This window comes from Chelonia mydas, chromosome 9, assembly GCF_015237465.2.
Source record: "Chelonia mydas isolate rCheMyd1 chromosome 9, rCheMyd1.pri.v2, whole genome shotgun sequence".
Classification (NCBI taxonomy): domain Eukaryota; kingdom Metazoa; phylum Chordata; order Testudines; family Cheloniidae; genus Chelonia; species Chelonia mydas.
Genome location: NC_057855.1, coordinates 72,396,507 through 72,402,699, shown reverse-complemented (window position 1 = coordinate 72,402,699; position 6,193 = coordinate 72,396,507).

Sequence of the window (6,193 nt, the reverse complement as noted above, 5' to 3'; positions counted from 1 at the left end):
TGTGGAGTGGTGACTTTTGAGGAAATGAAATGGACATTATTAGAAGCTCCAGAATGAGTAGACCTACCACCTATTTTTCATTAATCCAAGCCATACCAGTACAATACACCTCATTTATAGTGACAGCTTCTCTCTCATGCAGAAAATTGAGACATGTACCCTGTAGTTTATTAAACTTTTGTTGTGTTTTATCTGGTTAGAAAGGGAATGCCCATGCCATAAGCAATTTATGCACTGGAATTATTGGTTATTTTAAAATGCATTACATTTTTTGTAAAAGTTTGTAATTTAATCTGTGTTGTGGGATAGGCACAATTGAAAAATTACAGAATTTGAAATCTCAATTCAAATGCACCATTGCCATAATACTATGGTGTTCTCTAGTCTGTATATTCCACAGATAGAATGATCATGAATAAAGTAAATAAACAATAATGGGTCAAATCTGTAGACCATAGGCAAAATGGGAATTTTATATAAGTTAGGACTGCAGCTGCATGCTGAATTGTAATATATAGCACTAATTCAGGGCCATCTTCCCCCAATACGCATAACATCTTCTTGTAATTCTTCTATTGATGTGGGGTGTAGAGTTTGGTATTTATTTGGAGTTTGCCCTCCCCTAGAAGAAGGTGAAGTTTTGACATCCTAAATGCAACATATCCCCAGTTTCATACGCCTCTCAGTGGTCCCCAGCTGTGTCTATTCCTTCAGGACCTGTTCTGCTAACTATTCCCCAAAATTTGGTTGCCTCTAGAACCACCCTTGCCCCAACCAGAGCAAATTACTGCAGACTCTGCTAGGTCTATATTTAGAGAGGGAGAAATTGGCAGAGACCTGTGGTCCCTTTAAACTCTTCCATCTTATTTAGGGAGACACACAGAGCCCCCATAAAAGAGAATGATAGGAACACGCTGTTAGAAGCCACTTTTGCACCTACCCAGTCTATATTAGCAGGCACAGGCAATCCTCTTTACTTGTGGAAACAGAGGGGAAGGTAGGGGCCAGAGTGTTTCACATTTTTAAAGATGAAAGTACAAACAGTAACACCACTTAGTTGATATATCCTCTCTTTCACATAAGTTAAAAGCCAGGAAGGGGCTTTCACTTTGAAAGAATAGCTGTAGTTCTTAGTGTTGAAGCAGATTATTAGAGGAAGGTTTGCAAGAATAACTGCTTAAAATGGTCACATTCAGATTAGACAAAAGAAATATAATTTGTATTTGTATAGAAGAAAATGGATGAATTTAAATTTTAGCTGATTATAATTATTGTCATCATAATCATCATCATTATCTTTGTATGTCTAAATGACTGATTCAAAGAAGAATTTTAACATATTTCACATGTCACTGTAATTCTTTTCTGTTTTGTGCTCCAGTGCTTCAGTTTTTTTATTTGCTTTCTTCAGCCTCTGAACTTTTCATGGAAGCTATTGTCATTTTTTCAGCATACAGGCATTTAGAAGAAAAAAAGCCCTTTGCAAATAAAATAAAGACAAGAAGAGATGTTTCATATTGAGTACATTTTTTGCATTTTTGTCAGTAAAAAATAACCATCTTGTATGGATAAAACTGATATTATGTGACAGCAGCTCCATATGCATTCCATAAAGAGGTTCAGAATAGTAGGGTTCCACCCTGAGCCCAGTCTTTGTGGCAAAACAGAAAGGTGCTTTTAACAATGACTCAAGTCTGATACAGATCAGCAGTAGGACCAATATAGACTTTGCTTCATTCAGGTTAAGGCAGAATAAAGTATAATCTCCTATTTTAATTAGAGTTGCAGGAAATCAGGACTTGTGAAACAGGCCCAACATACCCAGCAGTTAAGGCATGTAAAAATGGAGGCACCCAAAATCAGTGGCCATCTTTGAAAATGTTGGAATAACTATATTTATGGAGTCAATATTTAATCCTTGGTCTAGTGTGCAATAGCAGTAAGGGACCTAATAGGGAACTGTCGTGTATTAAGTATCTTGTGTTATAGGAATATTGGGCTATTACTTCATAACGAATATATTGAATCAAACCTAAAAATTTTGTATAAAAACTAGTTGAGGTTGCTAAGTGCAAATGTACTCAGTTCTCACAGCTTACAAAATCCAAGCATATTAAAGTATGGAAATGAATAGTTACAGACATCATAGATCCTATATCACCAACAATGAATATAAACACAAATTTTGTTCTACTTTGTATTTATAGACTCAGACTCATAGACTTTAAGACCAGGAGGGACCACCATGATCATCTAGTTTGACCTTCTGCACATTGCAGGCCACACAATCTCACCCATCAACTCCTGTAATAGACCCATAAACTTCTGGCTGAGTTACTGAAGTCCTCAAATCATGATTTAAAGACTTCAAGATACAGAGAATCCACCATTTACACTAGCTTAAACCTGCAAGTGACCCATGCCACATGCTGCAGAGGAAGGTGAAAAACCCCTAGGGTCTCTGTCAATCTGAGCCAGGGGACAATTCCTTCCTGACCCCAAACATGGTGGTCAATTAGATCCTGAGCATGTGGACAAGTCCCAGCAGCCAGACACCTGGGAAAGGTTTCAGAGTAACAGCCGTGTTAGTCTGTATTCGTAAAAAGAAAAGGAGTACTTGTGGCACCTTAGAGACTAACCAGTTTAACAGTAATAAATAAATAAACTGGTTAGTCTCTAAGGTGCCACAAGTACTCCTTTTCTTTTTACACCTGGGAAAGAATTCTCTGTAGTTACTCAGAGCCCTCCCCATCTAGTGTCCCATCACTGGCCATTGGAGATATTTTCCACTCGCAGTAGCAGATCAGTGTGGTGGGGCAGTGCCCCACCCCCATGCCATATTGGGCTACAGCAGGCCAGAGCGGCTGTGCAAGGCGGTAGCCAATCAGGGAGGGCCTGTTAGAGAGCCAATCAGGGTGAGTATTACAGCCAGCCAATAAAGGCTGCCCAGGAAGGAAGCTGGTAGTCTCTTCCAGGCCTTCAGAGGCTGAAGGTGTGAGCAGACTAGCGCAGCGCAGCGCCGGCCGGGGGAGCAGAAGGGAACTCCTGCCCGGTATCTGCTGGGCTGCGGGCCCTGAGAAAAAGCCCCTAGCCAGTGCAAAGGTGAAAAGGCCCAGGGAGAGAGACAGACAAAGGGAAAGAAGGAGGGCCGGCAGGAAGGCTGCTGCCAAAGGGTCCCTGGGTCAGGACCCAGAGTAGAGGGTGGGCCTGGGTCCCCCCCTTCCCTCTTGCACTTCCACCTGGCCATTAGGAGTGGCCATCATGGACTGCACCAGACCCCTGCCAATAGGGGTTAGACTTTGGGGTGTGGTTGGCCATTGTGGCTGTGGCGAAGAGAAGGACTGCTGATAACACCAAATCCTCAGAAGGGGGTGAGACCGGAGCAGTGGGCACTGCTGGAGGTCAATGTCCTGAAGAGGACGCTGGGAGCAACGTGGGTCGAGACACCAATCTAGGGCGAGAGATGGACAGGACACCACCGGCAGAGGGCACTCTGCATGAACTGAGCTACTTCCTGGAGTCAACAGCAGAAGGTGCTGCGGTGGTGAGTCCCAACCCCATCACAATCAGCAACATACCATTGTAGGCAGTCTCATCATAATATACCCTCCATAAACTTATCAAGCTCAGTCTTGAAGCTAGTTAGGTTTTTTGCCTCCACTACTACCCTAGGAAGGCTGTTCCAGAATGTCACTCCTCTGATGGTTAGAAGACTTTGTCTAATTTCAAGCCTAAACTTATTGATGACCAGTTTATATCCATTTGTTTTTATATTAACATTGGCACTTAAATGAGTCCTCTCCCTCCCTGGTATTTATACCTCTGATGTATCTATAGAGAGCAATCATATCTCCCATCATTCTTCTTTTGGTTAGGCTTAACAGACCAACTCTTTGAGTCTCCTCACCAAAGTTAGGTTTTTCATTTCTCTGATCATCCTCAAAACCCTTCTCTGTACCTGTTCCAGTTTGAATTCATCTTTCTTAAACATGGGAGGCCAGAATTACACACAGTATTCCAGATGAGGTCTCATCAGTGCCTTGTATAATGGTTCTAACACTTCCATTCCCAACACTCTACTGGGAATACCTCACCTGATGCATCCTAGGATTGCATTTAGCTTTTTTTTCATGGCCACATCACATTGGTGGTTCATAGTCATCCTGTGATCAACTAATACACCTAGGTCTGTCTTCTCCTCTGTCACTTCCAACTGATAAGTCCCTAGCTTCTAGCAAACATTCTTGTTGTTAGTCCCTAAGTGCATAACCTTGTGCTTTGCACTATTAAATTTCATCCCATTTCTATAACTCCCATTTTCAAGATCATCCAGATCTTCTTGTGTGATATTCTGGTCCTCCTCTGTATTGGCAATACCTCCCAACTTTGTGCCATCCACAAATTTTATTAACACGCTCCCATGGGTGGTGCATATAAGAAGTTAAGGGAGGCTAAGCCTCCTGAAAAAAGTCTGGCTATACAGGGGGGAAATCCTGCAGATGTGGCGCGGGTCACCCCTCTGGAGGTGCACTGACCCACCACCGCCTTTGGACCACCAGGAAGCAAAGTTCCATAGAAGTGGAAGGGGCCACTGGTACTCGGACCATGGCCCCACCCTCACTCCGCCTCTTCCCGCCCCTGCTCCACCTCTTCCCGCCCCTGCTCCATCTCTTCCCTTGAGGTCTCCCTGCCCACCATCACTCCTCTCGATGGCCCCTTGGTCCCCTGTCTCTCCCCCCTCCTGTTCCGGGAAGGGGGCAGAGAGGAGTGAGTGGTGGGTGGGAAGACCTTGAGGGAGGGGGCAGAGAGGAGCAAGCGGCAGGTGGTGGGGCCTCAGGGGGAAGAGGCAGAGAGGAGCGAGTGGCAGGTGGGTGCGGGGGGAGCTCAGGGGAAGAGGCAAAGAAGAGTGAGTGGCAGGTGGGCAGGGCCTTGGGGGCGGGAGAGGGAAGAGGCCAAGGGGGGATGGTGCCACGGTCCACGTGCTGGTGGAGCTCCCCACACTTCTAGGGAACTTCCGGCACTAGCTTATTAGCTTCCCCAAATGGAAGACTCATGCACTGCCTATGCCACTTTTTATTGCAAGGTCGTTAACAAAAATGTTACTTTCATTGATGACTCTTCCATAATGATTTAAAACCAACATTGTATTTCCCTAAAATCTTTGAAGTTGTTATGGAAAGAAGACACTGTCTATAAGTAAAACATCACACCAACATGCAGCTGCAGCTCCTTAATGAACTTAATGAAATTAATTGGAGTCGTGGATGCTCACCACCTCTGAAAATCAGATCTTAGGTGTCTCATAAATTGGTCTTTAATGTTAATTCATATAGGGTGTTTCAAAATAAATGAGAATTAGTTCTTTCAAATTAGAAATCACAATAGCTCCCTATTGCAAAGCAAAAGATTAGGGGTCTGATTCTCCACCACCTTGCATATAAGTAGACCTTTACGCTTGTATAAATCAGAATAGTAGCATTTTACATCTACTTTGCACTTGTGTGAAGGACTGCCAAGTGCAATTGAGAATCAGCTCTAGTCATTTATTTATTCTTTCAAGTTTAGGCCTCAGTCCTGGAAACACTTATGAACATGTTTAACTTTTCTCAGAAGCATAAAGTCAAGCATATGCATAAGTGTTTGCAGGAATAAATAGCAAGATGGTTAAAGAAAGACAATGGGATTGAATGCAATCCTCATATGATAGTATGGAGGAGATTAATTTCAAGAGCGCACACTTTCCCTTGAGTAGGAGATACAGAATAGTAATTTGGCAGGCTTAAATTCCACAGATGCATGTTTATTTTCTCAATCTTGACTGGAAATATGATTTTTTAAATTTACGTTAATCCATCTTCTGTTGATGGATGTGTACTATGACATGTAGAGGGACCTTCCAGAAGGACTGGGTAACCCAGGGGTTAAAAATGTGCTCCAGGCTATCAGGGGCTCCCTCAGCCATTATTGTGGCTGCAGAGGACAATTGCTGCTCGCAGTCCCACAGATAACCTAGTTATTAAACAGCAAAGGTTTCTGAAGGGAAATGCTGCTCACATGTCTACAGCCTACAGCTGATTCTGCAGAGGAAAAGTGATCTAAACTGGCATAACTTTTGCTTTTATACTTTGCCTGATGGAATATTTACCTTTTTTGTTTACACTCTGGCTGAAGCAAGCCTTATTTTTTCCATTTA